Here is a 27,988-nt window from a genome sequence, read left to right as displayed (position 1 = left end):
CGTAAAAAGCCAACATCAGTGCAAAGGTTGAGATTGCTTCTTTCTCACCAGATCAGAAATTCTCGGGGAATTCTTTGCAAGAGCACAACAAAGATAATTTTCCACAATGAGTCTACTTCTGTATTTAGACTCGATAACCAACAAGCTGGAAAACCCTGTTTCACAAAGATATGTTGCTGGAAAGGAAGAAGGTGCAACACAGTCTCAGACAGAACAGGATATGACTGCAAACACTTTATCTAGAATTTTGTAACTGGCATTGTAGAGACATCAGTTCTCACTGCATCGCTGTTAGTAAGTTCAATGAACTCCTCTTATACTGTCTCAGGAACATCTTCAACTTTTGAATGGGCTTCTGGCAAGTGCAAATGGGGTGTCAGGTAGATTTGGAAAGTACCATGAAATTTCATCTGTAAGCATGTGCAAATATTCTTTCACAGAAATTATCATCATGATCCTTTTGTCTGGTTCAATGTCATGTTCTTCAAAGAAAGCAGATATGGTAGGCAACATGTAAATTTTATTTTCATCCAGTTTTTTTGCCAAAGCTGAAGTTTCATTTGGAATGATCAGATCTTTTCAAACAAATAGAGGCATGTTGCATTTGGTCCTTGCAGTGATAAATTTAACTCATTTAAGATGGCAAAGATGTCAACCAAGTAAGCTATTTTCTGCACTTTTATCGCTGAAAAGTGCTTTGAACTGTAGTCTTGCTTTCTGATTAAAAAACATTTTGAGTTCATCATGAAGCTCAAAAACATGTTTTAAAACTTTTCCCCTCAACAACCGTATCTCTTCAGCGTGAAATAGCAGAGCATTGTTCGGCACATTCAACTCGTTGGACAGTTGCAAAAACAGTTGATTGTTTAAAGTACTTGCTACAAAATTGACAGAACTTATGACACTTTTCATTACTTCTTGTAACTCATGTGGCAGTGTCTTTGTTGCTAATATTTGCCAATGAATCATACAGTGAGTTCCCATGACTTTTGGTGACTCATTCAGTACCAAGGTTGAAATCCAGATCGACATCCTAGCATGGCTGGAGCACCATCTGTGCAAAAACCACTAACCTTTCCCCAAGACAGCTTATGCTCTTTCAGAAATGAACCAACTGTGTCAAATACATCACTTGCAGTAGTTGTTGTTTCAAGAGGTTTGCAAAAAAGAAACTCATCTTTAAAGTTGCCATCATTAATATACCTTATGTAAACCAGTAACTGTACAGTTTGCAACATTTGTAGATTTATCAAGCTGGATACTAAATATTGGAAGTAGAGCAGATTTAATTTCTTGGATTACCTGATCAAGAATATCAGCAGACATGTCATCTATTCTTCTGTGGACATTGTCATTAGATAAGGAAATAGCACTCAATTTCGTAACAAATTCGGCTCCGATCATACCTCGAACAATGTCTTTGGATGCTGGCAACAGTAAATCCTCAGCAATGGTGTGAGGTTTCATAGCTCTGGAAATTCTGAGTGCCACCAAATATGAAGCTTCAATGGCTGCTATGTTTTGTTTGTTGTATTTACCATCAGTGTCAAGTCTGGCTTTCTCGAGTCCTTCAGCTTTGCTTCTAAAATAGTTGGTATCCTTGCTGGCAAAGCTCAGATGCTTGCTATCAAAATGGCATTTTGGTTTGTTTGGCTTCATAGATTCAGCTTATAGAACTTCACAACAAATAACACATTGTGGTTTCTCAATCCCTGCTGTAATTATTTATTTATTTTTTTTTTTAATTTGGCCGGGGCTGGGTTTGAACCCGCCACCTCCGGCATATGGGACCGGCGCCCTACCCGCTGAGCCACAGGCGCCGCGCCCCCTGCTGTAATTATTGAGGTAAAACCATATTATAAAAAATCCTCACTATATTTTCTTTTCTTCACATTCTTCTCTACATGATCCATTATCATGGGATGGTTTGCTAATGAAAATAATAAATAACAATAGTCTTAATAATACAAAAGATGATACATGTCGTAGTTCAGTCAATACAGTTCATTAAAGTTTCCTATGATTTATCCATTCTGTGTTGTTTTTTTACATACCTGTTACTATCACAAGGGGGCAGTATTCACATCAACCACAGCTGGATATAAAAAGACCCATCAGCATCCAGATTAAGTTCCCCTGGTACAGATTTTTTTTTTTTTTTTTTTTTGCAGTAGTTGATGATTTTACAGTACATGATTTTACATTTCCCCAGTAATTATAATTCATGAAGTGTTGTTTTACCTCTAATACTGCTGCTTTCAACACAGTAGCTGCTTTTTAACAGAGTAGCTGCTTTCAACACAACAGCTGCTTTCTACATAGTAGCTGCTCTCTACACATGTGTGACTGATCTGCATAAGTATATTATGGCGCACCAACCCTGTCACACACCTGTATTTGTACAGTGTGTATGTAATGGAGTTGGCGTAATGATGGGTACTTGTATGTGGACATATCTGCATGTGGGTGGACCCACCTGGAGACAGATAGAGGAGCAGGGTCTTGGTTCTTAAGACCATCGGAAATATGTGTTTTTCACAAGTGACCCCTGTGAAAGGGTCGTTCGACACCCAAAGGGGTTGTGACCCACAGGTTGAGAACCACTGGGATAGAGGGAGAAGCAGGCTTGGGAAGCAAGATGATGACATATTTGAATATATTGTCTGTAAAGTGGCATGAGATACTGAGGCTGACAACAGGCTCTCAGAAGTGTAGATGTGGACCTCAGTGTGGAGGGTGCCTGTACATGATGTGCAGAGTTGGGATTCATCAGCTTTGTGAGGATGGAGTCACCCATGGGAACAGGTGGACATTGGAATAGGATTTACAGTGAGATCTTTTCATCAGAACTGGTTTTAGACACAGGCAGGCACAGGATGAAGAGGAGAAAGTGCTACTAGCAAATAAATTGAGATGCAGTGTTGGCCTACTCCTACTTCAAGGTGTTAGCACATTTTGTGCTCTTTGTTGGAAAAGTTCTTCCCCTATAAAACTATGTGTGTCATTGCCTCACCCTTTTCAGAACTTGGCTGAAATGTTACTTTTTCAAAGAAGCCTTCAATGACTGCCCCTCTTTAAACTGCATCCTTGCCTAATACTCAACATTCTCTTTCCTCCTGGCTGGTATTGTTTTTCCCCCTAAAGCACACTTATCACCATCTGACATAACTTACTGTAAGTTTAACTTAATGATTTGTTTAATGTTGGTCTCTATCCACTAAAATTGCAAGTTCTATGAAGGTGAGGATTTTTGTTTATATTTCTAGAATTTCTGAGATTGCCTGGCACATGGTTAGAACTTCAAAAATACTTAAGAGAATAAATAGGCTTATAGAGATCTAACAATACAGCTCTCAAGTGATCATTAGCCTTGAAAATATGAGAAAGACACAGTTTTGGTGGCAGAATGAAAGAAAAGATTATACCCTAAAACTTGATAATGGAAAACTTGAGACCATGTTTTGTGATTAGAAAACCTTTGAAGACAAATGGTAAAGCAATTTGTCTTCCAGAGAGGATAATTTAGAATATTAATGGGGCTGTTGATAAGTTAGTCAAGAAAATTAAGGATGTGTTTGCAGTGTTTGTGCAGGTGGAGACTGATGACAAGAGAGCCAGGATGGAGGGACAGAAACATGTCTGAAAACCAGGCAGGCTGCTGCTGGGTTCAGCTGGGCATAATGATCTCTCTCACATACTCAGGTTGTTGTAAATGGTAGGTCCGGTTTGGCTTCTTCTTCTTTTTTTTTTTTTGGTAGAGACAGAGTCTCACTTTATGGCCCTCGGTAGAGTGCTGTGGCATCACACAGCTCACAGCAACCTCCAACTCCTGGGCTTAAGCGATTCTCTTGCCTCAGCCTCCCGAGCAGCTGGGACTACAGGCGCCCGCCACAACGCCCAGCTATTTTTTGGTTGCAGTTCAGCCGAGGCCGGGTTTGAACCCGCCACCCTCGGTATATGGGGCCGGCGCCTTACCGACTGAGCCACAGGCGCCGCCCCGGTTTGGCTTCTTAAAGTGCTTTGTTGCAGTATCTCTATAACTTAGAGAAATTTAGGAGAAAGTCCCCAAGTTGATAAAATAAAGACAATAAATATTTTAGATTTAGGAAATTTGAAATAAAATAGTTTTAGAGATAAAAGATAATATTCAGCATGCAATAACTAAAATTAAAAAATTTAAGTATATATTGAAATATATAAAAAACTCAATTTAACTTAAGCATTCATTATTATTATTATTTTCAGATTAATATGAGGGTACAAATTATTAAGTTGCAGTGTTTGCATTTGTTAGGTAAAGTCCCTGTGGCAATTGTGTCCTGCACCTAGGAGATGTACCATATACCCTTACACTGTGCCCACTAGGTGAGAGCACACCCAGCCTCCTCCTCCTTTCCCTCTCCCCTCCTCATCATCCATCCTCCTTCCTCCAACTTGAATTGGATTGAGTTTTTCTCTTGTGTGGGTGTATATAATTTGTCTACTGGCTTCATATTATTGAGTACATTAGATATTTGTTTTTCCATTCTTGTGATACTTTACTAAGAAGAATGTATTTCAACTCCATCCAGGTTAATGCAAAAGTTGTAAAGTCCCCATCTTTTTATGGCTGAATAGGATGCCACAGTTTATAAATCCATTTATGGGTTGATGGCCATTTAGGTTTTTTCCACATCTTGGCAATTGTAAATTGAGCTGTGATTAACATCTAGTGCAAATGTCCTTATGATAAAAGGTTTTTTTTTTTTTTCTTCTGGGTAGATGCTTAGTAAAGGGATTGCAGAATTAAATGAAAGGTCTACTTTGAGTTCTTTGAGGATTCTCTATACTTAAACATTTTTATTGTGGAGTTTTTATAAAAGGATATGTGGTTTAAACTAGCTATAGGGAAGACCTTACAAGTTTCCCTCTTGGATGTTCAAAAGGTGCAGTTGGCTCATAGATTCTCAGTAGTGGAAATTAGTGGAAAGTTCTCAGTGTGGAAAGTTGCCTGGCTTGCCAAGACTCCACCTGAAATGGCCATTAGAAAATCCTAGGAAAAGGCCCACAATTGAGCATGAAGCCCCAGAGACAAATCCTTGATTTAATTGATTATGTACTGTTCAAATGATGAGCTGACCAACACAATGTGTATTTAAAGGTTTATGTTCTAAAACACAAATGACTGCATACTGTTTATATATATTCATTGATTTCTTTTTCTGGAAGAAGAATTTGTATAATTATAACTTCTCAAAAATAGTCACACCTGTTTTATCTTCTCATGGGCTGACATTTTCAGCTATGGTTCATTTTTGATTCTAGTCAGTAAATACTATGTGGACAGTGAAATTGACATAGGGCTGGTCCTTTCTTAGCTAGAGGAGGTATTCCACTCCTCTCCTTGCCCCTATTTTCTCCTCAAAATGCCTCAAAGCTCTTTACATGTTTTCTTCTAGTGCCACTCAGGGCTCTTTGGTTGTCAGCAACAGACACCAATTCTGGTCAATTTACAATAAAAGGAATGTCTTGGAAGGTGGGAGTGAACACACAGGATTAGAGAGAAACTGTAATCATTAGACTTAGAGCAGACAAGGACTGGGAAGATGGTATGATGGTAGAAATGTCTGTACCGTTTTGCCCAGGCTGAGTTCTCAGATTGTTTTCACCATGAGGCTCAGGCTTAACATTCTAGGAAAAGATTATCTGTTTGCCTGGCTTGGCTAAGAGGAGATAGGACCTCTGATGAACATGCCCATATAACTGATCCTGTGGGGAGAGGTAATTCTCTCAAAAGAAACCAAAGAATGGCGACAGTTTATGTCTGTAATCCTAGTACTCTGGGAGGCCAAGGCAGGTGGATCACTTGAGCTCAAGAGTTTGAGACCAGCCTGAGCAAGAGCAAGACGCTGTCTCTAAAAAATAGCTGGGAGTTTTGGTGGGTGCCTATAGTTCTAGCTACTTGGGAGGCTGAGGCAAGGGGATCACTGGAACTCAAGAGTCTGATGTTGCTGTGAGCTGTGACACCACCACACTCTACTGAGGGTGACAAAGTAAGATTCTGTCTCAAAAAATAAAAATAAAAACAAAAAAAGAAGACAAAGACTGTGAAATTCTCATGGGTGGGAAAAAAGCACCCAACATCCAAAACCACTGTGGGTTAAGAGAGCCCTCAAAGTTAAGCAAATTGCTGTGCCCCTGTATGCAGCCATAGCAATTTAATCTCCTGTGTTTCATGTTGTATCTTGGACACCACTAGCTCCTTGACACTTGCTTCCATAGTTTATCAGAATGCAGATAGACAATCAGTTGACTGGTTTGTTCTGTGATGAAATTAAGAAACTTTATAGCTCCCATCTGCTATCTGTATCCATAGAGGAATAAAAATAAGGTTTTAAACAATTTAGGCTAAAAGTTATTAAACAGTGATCTAGAGTCACCACTCCTGGTAGTTACAATGTTGTTGCTTTATTGGAATATTTTCATTATTTTCCTTCTCAGTGGGGATCTGTTTTCAGCTTGATTCATATTTAGGAAGAGTCTTATAGGGATTGTTTTTGTCAAGTTTTGCTGTAACCATATGTAATAAGTACTCCCCAGCCCCAGCCAATCTCAGTGCCTTGAAGCATTTATTTCTCACATTGGTCTTAAGGTCTCCTGGTTTTGATGGGCTCCACTGTGTTCAGTTGGGCATAGATGGGAACAGCTGAGTTTGACTCTAGGCTGTAGGCTAGATTTAGATCTGGTCAAAAAGCATCCTGATTCAGAAACCAGCAGTTCCCAAAGTCATGCTCTCCTCGTGGTTAATACAGGAGTGGTATAATTTGCCCACCCTCTTAAGCCCTCAGCTTGGAACTGGCAAGCATCACCTCTGTCCATGTTCCACAGGCCACAGCAAGTCAGGTGACCAAGCGCAGTGTCAGGGAAGCCACAGCACGGGTAGAGAGGAAGGACAAACTGCAAACAAATAACACTATCTTCTGCAGGGGTTAAAAATGCCTTCCTGTCTGCATTTTGGAGGCAATGGGCTACTGTAGAGAACAGAAAACTGAATGTTCTGGTTTAAAAGGGAATAGAACATACCATCCAGTGATTGATATGGGAAGGAAGTAAAGCTGTATCCAGGAATCAATTGATTTAAATTTTGGGCTGTGAATACACTAAGCAATTGCCTGAGCAAGGATCCAGTATTTCGCAGTTGAGACTAAAAGCCCAGAGGAAACACAATTTTGAGATGAAGAGGACCTGAGCAGCATGGGATAATGTGAATGGCCCAGATTGGATCCCAAGAGAAGAGAGGCTGTCTTCTTGGCCATTGCAAAAACCTTCAACAGAAAACTGTGCCCATGTGACAATATTGACTCCATTATGAAAGAATGGTTCACTAGTGATTTGCAATGGAAATTTTGGTTCCATTTATGAAGCCCTTGGTTGTGTACCATGCTGGGTAGACACCACTCAATTACTAAGGTCAAAATGCTGATGCTCAAAGTGTGCAAAATCAAGAAAGCAAGCTAGCTTTTTAATAGAAAGTTGTGTATGTCTGTGTGCGTATGAATAAGGAACATTTTATTCTCTTATATCGCAAGAATTAAAGTGTAGACACCAAATAAAATCAATTTATTTTAAATATAAAGTTATTAAACAATGCACGTAGATATAGAACTAAATAATCATGCACAAATGATATGTAGGTAAAGCACAAATGAAGGTAATTCCTAACAAAGTTATAATTAGCCCTGTGATGACCTCTAACTTCACCAGCACTGTAAACTGTAGGCAGAATCTGGGAACAGAATGCTGCGTCAAGTTCATTTCTCTCTTGGGGTGTTACAGGTAAGCTTCCTTTCCCCCGTAAGTAATCTCCCTGAACATTATTTGTCTTGGCCTTTAAAGTGAAAGTGACAGCTACAGAAATAATATTATTAACAGTAATAATAACAGCAACAGCACAAAATAATGAAAACACCACTACCTGGTGTTTCTCTGAAGATAAAAGATTTCATAAGAGAAAAGAGCTTCGTGGATAGTAGCATGCTGGTATTAACTTATAAAGAAATGACAGTTGTCATCTGGTCAGAGGTTGAACAAAACTGAGGCAAACCAAACCCTTCAGCAGCTGAATACACATAGGAATGCGGAATAATATTTTATGGTGTATTAATTTCCTAGGGCTGCTGTTACAAATTAAAGCAAACTTGGTGGCTCTAACAGAAATTTACTCCTGCCCAGTGTTGGAGGGTAGGTGTCTGAAATCAAAGTGTTGGCAGGACCATGGTCGCTGTGAAGGCTCCAGGGGAGAATCCTCCCTTCCCTTTTCCTAGCTTATGATGGCTCCTGGAAATCTTTGGTGTTCCTTGCCTTGTAGCTGCATCACTCCAATGTCTGTCTACATCCTCCCAACTTCCCTCTGTGTGTCTGTGTGTTTCCAAATCTCTCTGTCCTTAGAAAATGAATAATATTTACTTAATGGGTGAAGAATTTCCATTTTGCAAGATGAAAGGATTTGGAGGAAGATGGTAGTAGATGGTTGCAAAACAATTGAATGTAACTGATGACATTAAATCATACACTTAAAAATGGTTAGGTCTTGTTTCCTCATCATCTGGAAAATCAGTTAGCTTTTTGGTCGCATTCAAATTATTGTTTATTATTTAAGCTCCACAACACACCAAGTTGATCTTATAGAAAATAAAAATGAATACACTTGCAAACTACGTGAAAGTTCAAAATACCTCCTGAAACAGAAATGTAAACATAAGTCTCCTCCAAACAACACGGAAGTATCATTTCAATCTGACATGTAAATGTTCCTAATTTATATAGTGAAATTGTATTCATGAGTCATAACATGACCCACCACTTTTTCTTGATGTATTATACTAAGCAGAAACATTTCCAGCTCTGGTTCTGGACACTCAGTAATTTCTACAGACATTTTGTGTTCGTGGCTTTATTTGTCCTGCCTGGGATGAACCTGTCCACTGAAGGACAGAGGCACAGGTAGTTTTGATCAAACTGAAGTTTTGATTGTCGGCAGCTACATTTGAAGGAGCAAAAAATGGCAGTGGTTCCTCAGCAGGAATGTTAGTGAATGTGAAGATATGGGACCCATAGCCAACGTGATAGAAGGAGATGGTACCCATGTCCATGTCCAGGAAAATTCCCACCTGGTGGGGATTCACCAACAGAGTGGTCAAGGGTGAAGTGCAGCAGTGAAAAACAGACTTCTTCTCAGAAGAAGTCCAGAAGCCCAGTTTTGTAGACAGCAGGATCTCCCCTTGTTTAGTAACCGATTCTTTGCATATGCCCACATCCCATTCTTCACTCTTGCCCACATCCACCTCACAGTAGTGATGGCCAGAAATCAACCAAGGGGACCCCAGGATACATAAGATATAGTTGAATCTCTGGCCCCATTCTGCTTGAAATGCTCACAGCAAAACTTCTTCAGGTCATCAGAAATGATGAGATGGTTGTTGGCTGTGTCCACATCGAAGGTCATATCCACTTGGAACATCCTTATTCTGGGGTTCATATGTAGAACAGCTCTCAGCTGGGGCTCCAGTTCCTTGACCTTGGGCACCAGCTCCCTTACCTGCAGATTAAGCCTGATGTCACCCTTCTGAAAAACCACAGGGAAGATGGGGCACAGCATGCCCTCCCTGTGGGGCCCCTTCTGCAGTGAGTCCATGCATTGGAGGCAGCAGACGAATCCACATTTCAGGTACATGGTTTTTTTGAGATAAGTTAGGCAAATAGAGCATGCACTTGTTTTTTTAAAGTGCTCAGTCATGGCTACTATCTCTCCTGCACTAGGTTCTCCCCTGGCTTCCAGCTGCTTTCAGAGATAGCTCTAAATCTCTCTGTCCTTATGAGGACATGAGTGTAAGATTTAGGCTCCAATCCAATCCAAAATAACCTCATCCTAACTTGATTGTATCTGCAGAGACCCTCTTTTGAAATAGGTTGGATTTATACATACCAAGGATTAGGACTTAAACATATCTGTTTTGAAGACATAATTCGATCCATGAGAAATGTATATCAGAATGAAGTGATAAGATGACAATCTCCTTAGTTGCCAAGATGATATCAATGGATCAGCAATAAACTGAAGTTGATCACTGCTTAGTGATCAGTTTTCAAATGGAGAACTAAAAGGGAGAACCTAAGTATTTTCACAGCAATGAAAGATGCTGCAGACCAGATTGGGAAGGCAAGGCAAACTGATCATGAGAGGTTATACTCTCTTCATCGTATTCAGGTAGTAATTGAAAAATTTAATCTGTTGCAGATAAGCGTAAAACAGTAAGTCTAGAGGCAATGCATTGGTTGAAAGAGAAATGTAAATGATTATGCAGCATACTAATCAGGAGTGCAGTTAGTATATTAAAATCTTTGAAGTGATCAGGTTAGACTATTCCTTGTATTTAAAAAAGTAATTGATGAGGACACAAATGTTATCTATTATACTATAAGCCACATGAAGTGACAGGATTGCTAAGTGTATGGTATTTAGGCCTACAGGTATAAGGAAATACAGCTATGTCAGACTGTGGCTTCAGTAGATTGAAATGCTAACATGGTTTGATTTACGTTAGTAAAAAATACACAAATGCTTTTTAAAGGCTCATAAATTTCTTGGCTACTTTAGCAGGTGATTCCATTCTCCATCTTAATTAACAATAAAATATTTTAAGTAAACTGCAAGGAGATTATTTCAAAGGTCTCTATCAGTCTGAAGAACTATTACAATTTTATCACTGTAGCCTTGGTTCATCTGAGCATGGTATTTTAGAACACCAACATGTGTATCATGGTGGGCGTTTTCTGATGCTTTCTCTATGTGCACTCTATATTCTTGTAATAATAGAAGTTAATATTGATTTTGCACAACGAGTTTAGACATGTAAGGGTTTTATGAATAGATGTTAGCTTGGCAGCTCCATCCTCGAGGTGTTTGTTTTGGTTGCTGTAATAGTTAGATTTTATGGGTCAACTTGACTGGTTTGTGGTGTCCAGTTGTCTGGTCAGTCACTAGTCTGGATGTTGTGAAATATCTTCACACACAGCTATTACAATAATGTGATTAACATCTACAATCAGTTGATTTTAAGAGGTTACTCGCCATAAAGTGGGTGAGGCTCATTTAATCAGTTGAAAGCTTTCAGAACAAAAACTAATGTTTCCCAGAAAAGAAGGAATTCTGCCTCAAGCCTGTAATACAGAAATTCTGCTTGTATTTCTAGTCTGTCAGCCTACCCTACAAATAAATATGAGACTTGCCAAATATATCCTATTGGTTCTGATTCTCTGGATAACCCTGACTGATATAGTTGCTTAAGACTACATTTGACCATCTTCAGACTTGAACTTCTGAGATACTTAAGACATTATAGCTGGGTTGAAATATGGCAACAGCTACTCTGACTCCCATATCTACTGTAGGACGGTGTATGGAATGCTGAGTCCCAGGCAGCAATAAATTTGAGAATCCTTTTTCTAATGACACCAGAATCTTGAAGGCTATTGTTAGTCCTATCCTCTTGGCTCACTTCTTCTCTCTGTCATATTTCAGGGGCCCTTTACTTTAAGGCTTTCTAATTGCAATCAAAGGATAAATTGAGATAAACTATATTCTGGAATATGATTACATATAGGGGAAACACACACCTGCATGTTATTCAAACTCGTAAAAGTGATCACATGTATAATAAACTACAAAAATGGTATTTTATGCAGAGGTCTTCAAACTGCGGCCCGTGGGCCACATGAGGCAGTGTGATTATATTTGTTCCCATTTTGTTTTTTTATTTCAAAATAAGATATGTGCAGTGTGCATAGGAATTTGTTCATAGTTTTTTTTTTTTTTTAAACTATAGTCAAGCCCTCCAATGGTCTGAGGGACAGTGAACTCGCCCCCTGTTTAAAAAGTTTGAGGACGCCTGCTAAGGTCTACATTCCAGCCTTGTAATGTAATGAACTGAGGAAGCCCCAACAGGTGGGAGTTGTTTCAGTTCTAGTCTTGTTTGGTCTGCCACATTTCAGTGTCCTGGTTTTGCACACAGACAAATCAGTATTTGATTCTTATGACAATTATTGTATGTATTGCCTAAGCTGCTTCCCTAGACATCACTAGGGTGTTTGTTACACTAAATGCACATCATTCCCAATATCTCTGATTGCAGTTTCTGAAGGAACACTTTTAATAGAGTTTCCATTATCTGTATTCTTTCTCTCTCCCTGGCTATCTCTGATTGGGATTGATTCCTTTACTCAGAAATATTTCCTTAATGCTGGTGTTGGATACAATGTATGGTAGTGGATGAACAAAATGGATTTTGCATTTGTTAGTGCAGCAACAACAAAATAAAACAAACTGCATGGCTTAGACAAAAGAAATTTATTTTCTTACAGTTTTGGAGGTTGAAAATCCAAGATCAAGGTGCCAGCAGGCCTCTTTCTTTGCCTTGTGATAGCCACCTTCTCATAGTGTCCTCACAGGGCTTTTCCTGGAGTCTCCCTCTCCGTATAAGGAATAAGCCTTTTAGAATTAGAGCCCTATCCTATGATCTCATTTAGCCTTAATTACTTTTTAAAAGGCCTTATCTATAAATATAGACCCACTGGGGATAAGAGTTTCAACATATGAATTTTAGGGAGACATAGTTCTGTACAAACAGATGTAGTCTTTTTTTTTTTCTTTTTCCTGGTCAATGCTCCTAACTCCTGCCTATATAAAGACCCTGCTGGAACAGAAGTCATTTTGGTTTTCTTCAACATGCCTTCTTCTAAGTGCCTGGGACTTACATGGGAAATTATCTCTCTATGCTTTGTGCCTTTCTCTGCTTTGCTGAGGGGTTGGGTTCAGGAAATATTCTTCTCTTCCTAAAATAGTTTTTTGTGACATTAATAGAAGTCCTTTTGAATTCACACAACTCAATGGCAAAAACAAACAAACAAACAAAAACTTGATTAGAAAAGGGTGAAGGATCTTAATAGACATTTCTAAAAAGAAGGCATATTAATACAATGGCTAAGATATGCTCCACATGACTAATCACCAAGGATATGCAAATTAATACTACCATGAACTATCACCTCACATGTTGAGATGGCTATTATCAAAAAGACAAGAGAGAGTAAATGTTAGCAAGGATGTGGAGAAAAGGGAAACCTTGTACACTGACGATGGGAACATAAATTGATACAGCATTATGGAAAACAGTAGGAATATTCGTCAAAAGTTGAAAAACAGAACTATCAAATGATCCAGAAATCCCAAAGAAAATCAGGATCTTGAGGAGGTATCTGTCCTCCCATGTTTATTGCAGCATTATTCATAATATACCAGATATGGAAACAACCTAAGTGTCTGCTGATAAAGGGATAATGAAAATGTGATTTTCTTTTTGTAACCCCACTGGAATATTATTCAGGCATAAAAAGGAAGTCCTGCCATTTGTGATGACATTGATAAACCTGGAGGACATTATGCTAAATAAAATAAGCCAGGGTCAGAAAGACCAATACTGTGTGAAGCTTCTTATGTGTTGCATCTAAAAAAATTTAACCCATAAAAGCAGAGAGTAGAATAGTGGTTGGCAAGAGCAGAGCAGGTTGGGGAAATGGATCTCAAACGATTGGGTCTAAGGGTATAAATTTTCATTTATAAGACAAATAAGTTTTAGTGATATAATGTATGGCATATTGACTATAGTTAATAATGATGTATTATTTACTTGAAATTTGGTAAGAAAGTACATCTTAATTGTCTTCACCCCCAGCACACACACAGTAGTAGCTGTATGTATGGTGATGGTTGTGTTAATTAATTTGATTGTGTATATATTATCTCACAATGTATACATAAATCATTTTATTGGACACCTTGGATATATGCAGTTTTTATTTGTTAATTACCCCTTAGGAAAACTGGAAAAAAAATAAAGACAACAAACCATAGAACAAACAAGATTCTTTTTGCTAGTTTTTGGTAGGTGGGTGCTCAGAGTTCAACTATTTCATGCTTGTCTATATATTAACAGAATTTTCCCTTCTGTGAACTAAGATACTATTAATAAATGGACTCTCTAGAAACATTTTAAGCCATTATATTTGAATAAAGATGGATTTTAAAAAAATACCATGTCCTAGGATGTCAATTATATTTTGTCACTTACCTCTGTGCTGAAATCCAAATTAGCAGATAGAATAAGAATAGAATAGTACATCGAAATTCTCTCTTTTAAGGAAAAATAAAACTTCACATGTAACCAACAGAAAATTAAAATTTATTCATATTAAGAAAGGAGTACTTGAATAAAAATTCAGCTTAATTTTTTAAAAGCAAGATTATAAAAATTGAAGGTAAAAGGAAAGAGTGCCTTTAAAAATGTTTTGGAAATTTCTAGTTATATTTCAAATTGGTGACATTAAGATTTTAAAATAATAATATCCTCATGGATTATTATTCTCAAAGTATACTTAGACTATTGGATTTGCACTATTTATTGATTTGATGGGGCTGTAAGCGAAAGACACAAAAATTCAAGAGTGCTGAATTTATACTCAAGTTTCCAAGTTTGTGCATAGCATAATGATTTAAATCACTTTTTCTTTTCCTTCCCACCTTAATGCCAATGTTTACTTTGTGTTTGTACAAAATTTTGCTTCTTTAGAGAAACCATATTTCCAAGTAATATCCCATTTTTGTTACCCAAACTTCTTCTAAAGCAGTGTTTCTCAGCCTTCCTAATGCTGCGACCCTTTAATACAGTTCCTCAAGTTGTGGTGACCCCCAACCATAAAATTATTTTCAGAGGGTGGAGGCAAGATGGCTGACTGGAGCCAGCTTTCCACAGAGGCTCCTGTCCAGAAGGAGAGTTAAAGGACAGAAGTTTAGCAAGTAAGCTGATGGTTTGGAGCTGAGCCAAGGGAGAAGGTTGAAGAATGCACATCAATCTTGCTGAGGTGAGGTGTGACCCCAAAGAAAGAAACAATAGGTACAAAATCCATCGCCCAGTGGATGGGAGTCTTCTCCCCAATGAGAACGGCTCGCAGTACACTCTATACAAACAAGCGAGCAGAGTTCAGATCCCCTCCTATTTTATTCCATAGGAGAGACCCTCGAAAAACCAGAACTCCTTCTCTAGAGAGAACTTACGAATGTGCCACGGCACTCTTCCCACCAGGCATAAAACTGTATAAAGCTGTATATATTCTCTAACTGTAATTCTGAACTCCCAGCACTCCCCTCCACTCTCACTCAGAGGTCTAGAAGCCTGTCCCCCATATAGTCCAGATTCTTGGGCATTTTCTTGAGAGGTGTGGACAGGGCATTGGCAGTTGCTGGTTGGTGCTGATTCTGTGGCATGGGAGTAGGGAGAGGATGGTGAACTGAGGGAAGCATATGGGAGAGGGAGAGGGAGAGGTGGTGCCTCACAGCACAGAGCAGCAGTGGCAGTGGCAGGAACAATAGGGCTCACACGCCTGGGGATATTTTGGAGAGACACTCCCTATCTCTCTGGGCAATCAGAGGAAGCAGGCATCTTCAGTGGCAGCCACTGGTGGAACAGATGTGGGATGGAAATGCAGGCCCTGTGAATAAAGGGTATGCCTGAGGCAGTACCTGCCTGGGCAGGGGCGGAGACTAGAATACCTGCGTGCAGAGATGGCATACTCCCAGGGTGGGGCTGAGGCAGAGGACTGCTTTAGTGAGCCTAAGATGCACCTGGCCCTCAGGATGATGCACCTTCATCATAGCTGAGATGAAGGCAGGTGGGAAGAGGCAGAAACTGAAAGCTGAATGTGAGCTCTAGCTGGGGCTGCCCCAACACAGGTTACAGGCGAGACAGACATGCCAGCTCTGGGCAGCAACACAGACTGGGGCTGAGTCAGTTTTTGTGAAATCAAACAGAGTCTGATCCACAGGGGAGTATAGCCGGGACAGAAATAAATTCTGCGAAGTTGTCCTGTTCTGTCAGCAGCATTAATTAGAGGTGGAGCTGGACCTGAGTGAACTGCCCCAGCCTCCATTAAGCACCTGAGGTTGTCAGGCCTCAGCTCTCCCTGCGAGATAGTGGCAGAGAGCAGTGGCCTGGCCTAGGAGACATAGATCTCCCTGTGACTCAGGCAGGTAGCAAACCTCTGGGACATCTGCTCATTGGAGGTAACTGGGTCATAGCCCTGTGGGGTTCCCAGTGACTGGGTGTGACAGAGGTGCAAGGAGGGGAAGGAGGCATCAACCTTTCAAGACTAATTCATTTGCTGGGTGGGTCCTTTGGACCTCACGGAGCACAGGAACTAGTCATACTTAAGCTGCCAGCAGACCCCTGCTATCTAGTTGTTGGAGACCTTTTGAACTCTCCCACATAAGACCAGTGCTGACTGGGACAATTGACTTAGACCTCTTCAACTGGGCCAATCACCTGAGGACTATCTAAAGTGGTACCCTGGCTGTGTGGTTGTGGGAAGGTTTGATTTTCCTTTTCTAGTTGTTACCCATGGGGGGTGGGGTGACTTAATAGCTCGTATTTCTCCACAGCTTAGACTTCAACCCAGAGTAACTGATTCATTAGGGTAGGACAGAGACCAGCTGAAAACAAGACAGCGCCACTTAGCCCCACCAGTCTCTCAGGGCGAAGCACTGTACAGGTTCTTGGCAAAGCTTTAGGGCAAAAGGTACAGATACCAGTTCCAGCTCTTGGGCAAAGGACTGGTTAATCACTACCCCTGAAGTCCCAAACCCAACTTCACATTATCTGCTTATATAGCCAAATGGTGTAAAATAATTATGGGGGAAGAATCAGTGGAAAAACTCCAGTAACATGAACAACAAGAGTAGATCAACCCCCCTGAAGGAATGATATGGCGACACAATTGAAGACCCCATTCATAAACAGATGGCTGAGATGTCAGAAATTGATTTCAGAAGTTGGATTGCAAGTAAGATTAATAGAATGGAGATAAAGTTAGAATTAGAAATTCAAGGAGCATTTTACAAGTTGTCTCAAGAATTCAATGAATTCAAAGACAAAATCAGTGAAGATTTTAACACATTGAGACAAGAATTTGCAGCCCTTAAAGATCTGAGAAATACAGTAGAATCCCTCAGTACCTGAATGGAGCAGTCAGAATAAAGGATTTCTGACATTGAAGACAAAGCTTTTGAATGCTCCCAAATGCTCAAAAAGGAAAAGAAGTGGAGAGCAAAAATGGGTCATTCTCTCAGAGAGCTCTGGGATAATTTGATTAAAACTAATATTCTCCTTATAGGAATTGCTGAAAGCAATGAGGTGACTTTGAAAGGCACAGAGGCTCTTCTTCATGAGATAATGAAAGTGAACTTTCCAGAAATGCTAAGAGACCCTGAAATTCAGATAGCAGAATGTTTCAGAACCCCAGGATGACTCAACCCAAATATGTCTTCTCCTAGGCACATTATAATTAACTACACCAAAGTTAAAATGAAGGAGAAAATTTTGAAAGCAGCCAGACATAAGAAAACCATAATCTACAAGAGGAAGAATATTGGAATGACAGCAGATCTCTCTGCTGAAATCTTTCAAGCTAGAAGAGGGTGGTCATTGACTTTTAATCTCCTGAAACAAAATAACTTTCAACCCAGGATCCTGTATCCAGCTAAACTGAGTTTCATTTCTGATGGAGAAATTAAATACTTTAATGACATTCACATGTTGAAGAAATTTGCCATAACTAAACCAGCTCTCCAGGATATTCTTAGACCTATCCTCCATAATGACCAGCACAATCCTCCACTACAAAAGTAAAGTCACTCAGAAACTTTTGATCAAATTCCATCTTCCACAGTGGCAAAGGATTAAAAATGTCCACTGGACCTTTGAAAAACTTGATGCCCCAAATTCTACCAGACTTATCAATATTTACAATTAAGGTGAATGGTTTAAATTGTCCTCTGAAGAGGCACAGGTTGGCTGACTGGATACAAAAACTCAGGCTAGATATCTGCTGCATACAAGAATCTCATCTCACCTTAAAAGATAAATATGCTCTCAGGGTGAAGGGATGGTCAGCTATATTTTAGGCAAATGGAAATCAGAAAAAAAGCATGTGTTGCAATTTTATTCGCAGATTCAATAGGCTTTAAACTAACAAAAGTAAGGAAAGATAAGGATGGTCACTTAATATTTGTTAAGGGTGACACTCAACACAATGAGATTTCAATTATTAACAGTTATGCACCCAACCAGAATTCGCCTCAATTTGTAAGAGAGATGCTAACAGACATGAGCAACTTGATTTTCTCCAGCACCATAATAGTTGGAGATTTTAGCACTCCTGTGGCAGTGTTAGATAGATCCTCCAAAAAGTAGCTAAGCAAAGAAATTTTAGACTTAAATGTAACCTTCAACAATTGGATTTAACAGACATCTACAGAATATTTCATCCTAACAAAACTGAATACACATTCTTCTCATCAGCCCATGGAACATACTCCAAAATTGATCACATCTTAGGTCACAAGTCTAACCTCAGCAAATTTAAAAGAATTGAAATTATTCCTTGCATCTTCTTGGACCATCACGGAATAAAAGTTGAACTCAATAACAAGAGGAATCTGCATACTCATACAAAAACATAGAAACTAAATAACCTTATGCTGAATGATAGCTGGGTCATAGATGAGATTAAGAAGGAAATTACCAAATTTTTGGAAGAAAAGGACAATGAAGACATGAATTATCAGAACCTCTGGGATATTGCAAAGTCAGTCCTAAGAGGGAAATTTATAGCATTACAAGCCTTCCTCAAAAGAACAGAAACAGAGGAAGTCAACAACTTAATGGGACATCTCAAAACAACTGGAAAAGGAAGAACATTCCAACCCCAAATCCAGCTGAAGAAAAGAACCAAAATTAGAGCAGAATTAAATGAAATTGAAAACAAAAATCAATAAATCAAAAAGTTGGTTTTTTGAAAAGGTCAATAAAATAGGTTAACCTTTGGCTAACCTAGCCAGAAAAAAAAAAAAAAAGAATTAAATCTCTAATTTATCAATCAGAAATGGTAAAGAGGAAATAACAACAGACTCCTCAGAAATTCAAAAAATCTTTCATGAATATTACAAGAAACTTTATTCTCAGAAATATGAAAATCTGAAGGAAATAGATCAATACTTGGAAGCATGCCACCTCCCTAGACTTAGCCAGAATGAAGTGGAAATGTTGAACAGGCCTACATCAAATTCTGAAATAGCATCAACTATACAAAATCTCCCAAAAAAGAAAAACCCAGGACCAGATGGCTTTATATCAGAATTCTATAGAAAAAGAAGGAATACTACCTAACACATTCTATGAAGCAAACATGACCTCGATTCCCAAACCAGGAAAAGACCCAACAAGAAAATAAAATTATAGACTAATATCACTAATGAATATTGATGCAAAAATATTCAACAAGATCCTAACAAACAGAATCCAGCAACACATCAAACAAATTATATACACTAGACCAAGTGGGTTTTATCCCAGGGTCTCAAGCCTGGTTCAATGTACGTAAATCTATAAATATAATTCAACACACAAACAAATTAAAAAACAAAGACCATATGATTCCTTCAATTGATGTGGAAATATCTTTTGATAACATTCAGCATCCTTTCATGATCAGAAGTCTTAAGAAAATGGGTATAGAATGGACATTTCTTAAATGGATAGAGGCTATCTACAGCAAACCCACAGCCAATATCGTATTGAATGGAGTTAAATTAAAATCATTTCCACTCAGATCAAGAACCAGGGAAGGTTGCCCATTGTCTCCACTGCTTCTTAGCATTGTAATGGAAGTATTAGCCATCGCAATTAGGCAAGAAAAGGTGATCCACGGTATCCACACAGGGTCAGAGGAGATCAAATTTTCACTCTTTGCAGATGATATAATTGTATATCTGGAAAACACCAGGCATTCTACTACAAAACTCTTAGAAGTGATAAAAGAATGCACCAGCATCTCAGATTACAAAATCAACATTCATAAATCTGTAGCCTTTATATATACCAACAATAGTCAAGCTGAAAAAACAGTTAAGGACTCTATTCCATTCACAGTAGTGCCAAACAAGATGAAATATTTGGGAGTTTACCTAACAAAGGACGTGAAAGATCTCAATTAAGAGAACTATGAAACTGTTAGCTGAAGATGTTAACAAATGTTAAAACATACAGTGCTCATGGTTGGGAAGAATCAACATTGTTAAAATGTCCATACTATCCAAAGCAATATACAATTTCAATGTAATCCCTATTAAAGCTCCACTGTCAAACTTTAAAGATCTCAAAAAAAAAAAAAAAACTTCTTTTTATATGGAATCAGAAAAAACCTTGAATAGCCAAGACACTACTCAGAAATAAAAACAAAGCAGGTCTATTCACGCTACCAGACCTCAGACTATACTATAAATCAATAGTGATCAAAACAGCATAATACTGGTGCAAAAACAGAGAGGTAGATGTATGGAACAGAATAGAGAACCAACAGATGAACCCAACTACTTACCAATTTGACAAGCCAATAAAAAACATTCAATGGGGAAAAGATTCCCTATTTAACAAATGGTGCTGGGTGAACTGGCTGGCGACCTGTAGAAGACTGAAACTGGACCCACACCTTTCACCATAACTAAGATAGACTCTCACTGGATTAAATATTTAAACTTAAGACATGAAACTATAAAAATACTAGAAGTAAGTGCAGGGAAAACACTTGAAGAAATCAACCTGGGAGAATATTTTATGAGGAGGACTCCCTGAGCCGTTGAAGCAACACCAAAAAATACATTACTGAGACCTAATCAAATGAAAAAGCTTCTGCACAGCCAAGAACACAGTAAGTAAAGCAAACAGACAGCCCTCAGAATGGGAGAAGATATTTGTAGGTCATGTCTCTGACAAAGGTTTAATACCAGAATCCACAGAGAACTCAAATGGATAAGCAAGAAAAGAACAAGTGATCCCATTGCAGGCTGGGCAAGGGACTTGAAGAGAAACTTCTCCGAAGAAGACAGGTTCACGGCCTACAGACATATGAAAAAATGCTCATAATCCTTAATAATCAGAGAAATGCAAATCAAAACTGCTTTGAGATATCATTTAACTCCAGTAAGATTAGCCCACATCACAAAAATCCCAAGACCAGAGATGTTGGCGTGGATGTGGAGAAAAGGGAACACTTCTACACTGCTGATGGGAATGCAAACTAATATGTTCCTTTTTGGAAAGATGTTTGGAGAACACTTAGAGATCTAAAAATAGACCTGCCATTTGATCCTATAATTCCTCTACTAGGTATATATCCAGAAGACCAAAAATCACATTATAACAAAGATATTTGTACCAGAATGTTTATCACAGCCCAATTCATAATTGCTAAGTCATGGAAGAAGTTCAAGTGCCCATTGACCCATGAATGGATCAATAAATTGTGGTATATGTACACCATGGAGTATTATGCAGCCTTAAAGAAAGATGGAGACTTTACCTCTTTCATGTTTACATGGATGGAGCTGGAACATATTCTTCTTAGCAAAGTATCTCAAGAATGGAAGAAAAAGTATCCAATGTACTCAGCTCTACTATGAAACCAATTTACAGCTTTCATATGAAAGCTGTAACCCAATTATAGCCCAAAAATGTGGGGAAAGGGGAGTTGGAGGGGAGGAGAGGTGGGAGGATGGGTGGAGGGAGAGTAATTGGTGGGACCACACCTATGGTGCATCTTACAAGGGTACTTGTGAAATTTACTAGATGTAAAATATAAATGTCTTAATACAGTAACAAAGAGGGTGCTGTGAAGGCTATGTTAACCAGTTTGATGAACATATATCATATTGTATATAAAACCAGCACATTGTACCCCATGATTGCATAAATGTACACAGCTATGATTTAATAAAAATAAATAAAGAAAGAAAGAAAATAGTATGAAAACAACAGTAAAAAAAATTCTTTTCTTTTTCTTTGTGGTTTTTGGCCAAGGCTGGGTTTGAACCCACCACCTCCAGCATATGGGACTGGCGCCCTATCCCTTTCAGCCACAGGTGCCACCCAAAAAAATTTATTTTCATTGCCACTTCATAAGTGTAATTTTGCTACTGTTATGAATCATAATGTAAATATCTGATATGCAGGATGGTCTTAGGCAACCCCTGTGAAAACATTGTTTGACCCCCAAAGGGGTCGTGACCTGCAGGTTGAGAACTGCTGTTTTAAATCCATTCTCTTCATTCTTGGTGCTCTATAGAAAGTACATGTGATTCTTCCATCACTTCAAACCAAACTTAGCTTTTTCTGTCAAATGGTATCGTGTTAATTGTTTATTGTGGCATAACAAGTTAAGACAAAGTTAGTGGCTTAAAACAACTAAAATTTATTGTCTCACTGTTTTTATGAGTCAGAAATTTTGGCATCACTTAACTAAGTTCTAATCTTCAGGGTTTTCACCATGGCTGCAATGAAGTCATTGGTCAGGACTTGGGTGTCATCTGAAAGTTTGGTTGGGGAAGGATTCGTTTCTGGGTTGCATGGATTCGTTCGCATGGGTTGGCAAGATTCAGGTACTTGAGGCTGTTGAACCATGGGCCTTCCCATTCTTTGGCCATCAACCAAAGTTCGCTTTTATTTCCTTGCCATGTGGCTCTCTCTATATTGCAGATCACAACATGGCAGCTTCCGTAGAGCAAGCAAGGAAGAATTCTGCTAGCAAAAGTTAACATCTCTTATAATCTAATCATGGGAGTGCTACTGTCTTCTATTGGTAAAAATCAAGTTGATAGACCAGCCCACACTCCAAAAAGGGGAATTACATAATGGTACAAATAATAGGAGGTAGAACTCACTGGAGGGACCCTTTTAGAATCTGCAACAAGGGTTACTTCTTGAATACCTTTTATCTGACAGTGATGTCACTATCTGTTAGAGTAGTTATTCTGGCCTTAAACCTGGAGGTTATCTTTGATTCTTGTTTCTCTCTAGTTGTCTTCCATTCTTCCTTTGTTTCTATAGCTATGTCATAATGAAAAGAAAAGTCAGGAAACCAATTTCTGTTCTACCAACTTTGGAGAAGTCACTTACATTGTCTTGGCTGCAGGTTCTCTATCTGTAATGAATTCTGGAATTAAGTAATCTATAATTATATTCATTCCTAAAATTCTTTGATCTCAAGTATGCTGCCTTTTCCTATGTGAATTTGTTTCTTTTATTTTTTCACTCTGGTCCAACTATACTACCATTTTCCTTTTTCTACTTGGCAACACAGATGCCTATAACAACTTCCAGTTGCCTTTAAGATAAAAGCCAAATATACTTTTTTTCTATTGTTAGTTGGCTCTCTTCTGTCTGACACAAATTTTATTCTCAATTTTACCTTGAATTCTTCTACTATAGGAATCCTGTAGCTATGGCTCATCTGAGCTATTCAATCATCATATCATGACTTTCTTCTGTGGTTTGTTCACCTATACTCTGTCCTTGATTGTCATTTATACTCTCCCTCTCCCTGTGTAATTCATGGCATTCTTTAGAGTCCAATTATACATGCATCTTTAAAACATAGATGTTAGTGTACTAGTTTGAATTCGGAAAGACTAAGGTTCAAATTCTTAGACATGTAAGCTTTGTTACTTAGGCATGTTTAAACTCTTTGAGCATCATCTTTAAAATAGGGATATAAATACCTTGTTATAAAATTACAAGATAATGTATTTCAGGTGCTTAAGACAGTCCCTGGTACATAGCAAATTTTTAAAAATTATTATTGTCCCTCATTTTCTTCCAGTCTGTGTTCATTTTTCTTGACATCAAAATAGTATGACATATTGTTTATTGGTCCCACATTTTTCTGCCTTTTATTGTTGGTTGATTATTTTTTCTTTTGCATAAGTTTCATTATGCCCCACATGGTACATTTCATAAGGATAGGGACCATGCTTTACACTTCCTTGTATTTTCCCCATCACCTAGAACAGTGCTGTGTAGCACATAGCTATAATACCTGCTCTTCCCTAAACTTACGTCCATGTTCATGCCACTGTGACTATGTACTTTTCTCTCAGCTCTTTCATTGCCTTTCAACCTATCATTTTTTTATTCTTCTAGTCTCATCTCGGAGCTTCAACAGGTATTTTGTTAATAGTCTACAATATACAGGACATAGTACACCACTCTGGGGATGCACTGTTTAACTAAAACCAACATACTTTCTGACTTTTGAAACTCATAGTCTGTAGGGATAAAACTGACATTTGTCAAATATTCACAGAAATATATATGATTCCATGGGGAAACTGACATATCATCAAATAATCATAGAAAGTTATGGGACATGATGAGCAACTATATAGAGAAATTTGACAAGGATATCTGATACATGAAAAATGAATAAAAATCATCTGGATGAAGAGATAATGGAAGAGCCTGGAGACAGGGAACTTAATGGGCGTGAGCCAGGGCAGAGCTAGATTCTAAAATTTGGGGAGTGAGCCTAAGGGTGGGCCTGTCATAATCTTGCTTGAATTAACCATAATCTTAATAATTGTTATGTTAAAATTTTATTTCAAAATAAGTACCTATTTTGGAGAATGTACTTAGGGAAGTAATTGTACATACTGCTGCCTACAGCTGTGGTTCTGAGAGGAACCAGTGAGGCTGAACCTCAGAGAGTGGACCAGGACTTAGGGGGAAATGGGATTGAAGCGGCACAAGGAGTCAGATCACACAGGGTCTTTTATACCATGTTAAGGGTATACCCCAGGGTAAGTCACAGGGTACTTTTAAGCTAGGGAGTAACAGGATCCGATTCATATTTTGAAGCCATATCTTTGGCTGCCATAAGGAGGCAGAAGACATCCTAAATCACTTTTTGCTATTCCATTTGGTGTGCACTAGGATGTATTTATATAATTAAAATTCATTTTAATCTACTTGACATTATAGTATTTCCCCCTGTTCAACTATATGCTACATCAATTAGGATTTGGTTTGCTATTAGAAACAGAAGAATCACAAATAACTTGAAACCGAAGGTTGTTGTCTCATGTAAAGGAATCTTGAAATGGGCATTTCAGGATTAATACAGAAGTTTAATAGTCACCAGGAGCTATGATCCCTTTTTTTTTTCTTTTGCTTACTCCACTAGCATAATGTGTCCTGCCTCATGTCCAAGACAACCACTTGAATTCGAGGCAGCTCATTTATTTTCTAGTTAGTAACAAGGAGAAGGGATAGAAGAAGGGCATATTTTCTTCATTCAAGGACACTTACTGGAAGTTGCACATAATTTTTCTGCATTACAGAACTCAGTTATGTGCCAATGCCCAGCTCAAATGGTTGCTGGGGTATAGAGTTGATTTTCTGTGGGGCCAATTGGCTAGGTAAAAATAAGAAATGAAAACTCTTAATCAGAATTGGTGAGGAGCCAGCTACCAGTCACTTTCCTAGAGATTATAAATTCCCTAGAGGCAGGAATATGGTATGGGATAAGTTCCTTGATTAACCATGTGGAAAACCCTGATTTTGTTCTTTGAAAGAAACTCCCTCATCTATTGCCTTCTGTGGTCCTGGCTTTGTTCCTGGAAAGTTTCTTTTCTATTTTCATGCAAGGATATCTTTGACGACAGTAGTGGATAATAAGTAATCCCTTCTTGAGTATGGAACTTTTACAGATCACTTACCATTTCTACTGTTTCCTTGGTGGGTAGCAGGAATTGTATTTTAAAGTCTATACAATTACAGACTCTGCCCCCCCCAAGATGGCTATAACAAGATTTCCTATCTTTCCAGTTTTCTTGCAATATGACTTAGTTATTTCTCCATCAAGAAGTAGTATCCATGTTACCTGTCCTTAAACTTGGACCTTTTGACTGCCTCAACCAGAGGCAGGATGTCACATGTGACTTCAGTTATAAAGAGTGATACAGCTTCTATCTGACTCTCTGAGATGCTTCTCTTAGACACTGATCTCCATGTTATGAGGAAGCCTAGGTCATTTGCAGAGGGCACATGCAGTATTCTGACTTACAGACTCAGCTGACATCACAGTCAACAGCCAGCGTCAAGCACTAGACTTGTGAGTAAGGTACCAATTAAGATCACTCCAGCACTAGCCACTGTCTGACTGCAACTTCATCAGAGACTTTAAGTGTGAATCATCTAACTTAGGCTAGTCACTTTCCAGAAGTGTGAGGGATAACAACAACAACAACAACAATAACAATGAGAAATTATTGTAGTTTCATACCTCGAACTTTGGGGTAGTTTATTATGTAGCAAAAGATAACTGATATGACTTTCGCAGGTTGGGCATAAAAGTTTTGTCAATATTAATTCTCTCTCAAAAAACATGGGCTTTCAATTTACTCTATTCTAGTCAGTTCCGTGTATAAGTAACTACACTTTATTTATTGGTTTCTTTGATCCTCCTACACCTTTCTCTTATGACTTTCTGAAATAATGGGTTTAAGGGTGAAGGAAACACCTTTAGCACAATCTTTGCCAGTAGACACAAGCTTTTGTGTGATGGGCATTAAGTGTAATCTGTTAGAGCCTTACTTAGCCACACTGCCAACCTCACCTTGCTGCTTTTGAACTAGGCATTGAAAACCGTACACTCTTTCTATTTAGCAATATAGTCTTATGGATTATTTATTTATTTATTTGTTGGTTGGTTTATTTTGAAACAGAGTCTGACTTTGTTGCCCAGGCTAGAGTGCTGTAGCATCAGCCTAGCTCATAACAACCTCAAACTCCTGGTTTCAAGTGATCCTCCTGCCTCAGCCTCCTGAGTAGTTGGGACAACCAGGCATCTGCCACAATGCCTGGCTAATTTTCCCATTTTTAGTAGAGATGGCATCATGCTTTTTCTCTGGCTGGTCTTGAGCTCAAGTGATCCTTCCCTCTTGGCCTTCCAAAGTGCTAGGATTACAGGTGTGAGCCACCATGCTGGCCTTTAAGCAGAGGGTGCCTCTTTTAGCAAAGTTGAATTCACTTCCATCTCTACTTGCAGACTGGCTAGCTGTGGTCTAAGTTTAACCTTCTCATGTAGGACTTTGCTGAAAGAGGGAAGAAGAAACAAACAGCTGCAAGCATTCTGAATCCTTCCTGTCATTTCCCTTAATGTTATAGCCGTGTTGAGCTTATCTTGCAAGGGCCTTGTAAGGTGAACAGATTTCTATTTGGCCAAGAATTTAGACGGATCAAGTTGCGCCATCATGCATCGGGGGGAGGGGTGGGGCTGGATTTTCACCCTGCAATAAATAACTAATTGTCTCCTACTGCCTACCACATTTAGTATGCCAATATCTAATTTTTATAAACTGGGAAACACCCACTTCTAGGTATCTATATTCTAAATCACTTTGGATTAAATTCAGCCTCAGTACAGAAAAATCAAAGTAAGATTAGTTTACACAAGATAAAAGTATATTTTTGTCTACCATAGAGGACATAGGAAATGGGTAATCCAGAATTTTATGGCGGTTTCATGATTATCAGGATTCAGCTTCTTCTATCTTGGTGCTCTGCTATTTCTTAACTTGCTGCCTCATGTTCTAAAATAGTTGCTTCAACTCTGGTTATCACATCACGTTCTAGCCAGTAGTAAGGAGCATGCCTTCCTCCTGTAAAGGTACTTATTAGAAACTGTACACACATCTCTCATTTATATTGCGTTTGCCAGCATTGGTCAGCTGGGTGCACTTAACTGGGAGGGAAGATGGGAAATGTTTTCTTTCTGGGCGGTCCTGTGCCCAGAGTAGCCTGTATTCACAACCTCCTTGAAATTACTTAGCTCTGTTCTATATTTTCTCTAAGTGGTTTTCTTACAAATTTAAACTTTTAAATGAACTGCATGCTGCGTGTGGAAAACTTACTGGGACTTAATCAAAAAGGGGGAATTTCAGGATGATAAAGCTGAGAAACTTAAGCCTTGCCTGTGTCCTTGGGATCTGGACCTCATTCAATCTTGGTAA

The 27,988-nt window shown here is 38.7% G+C and overlaps 1 pseudogene; it reads right to left on the bottom strand.

Moving 5' to 3' along the window:
* Positions 1 to 15: 15 nt before the first annotated feature.
* On the bottom strand, positions 16 to 9,712 carry LOC128584304 (protein ZBED8-like; annotated as a pseudogene).
* Between the last annotated feature and the right edge of the window lie 18,276 nt (positions 9,713 to 27,988).

This window comes from Nycticebus coucang, chromosome 4 (assembly GCF_027406575.1).
Source record: "Nycticebus coucang isolate mNycCou1 chromosome 4, mNycCou1.pri, whole genome shotgun sequence".
Classification (NCBI taxonomy): Eukaryota; Metazoa; Chordata; class Mammalia; order Primates; family Lorisidae; genus Nycticebus; species Nycticebus coucang.
The sequence above is the reverse complement of the archived record's forward strand: the minus strand, read 5'-3'. Positions and strand labels throughout refer to the sequence as shown.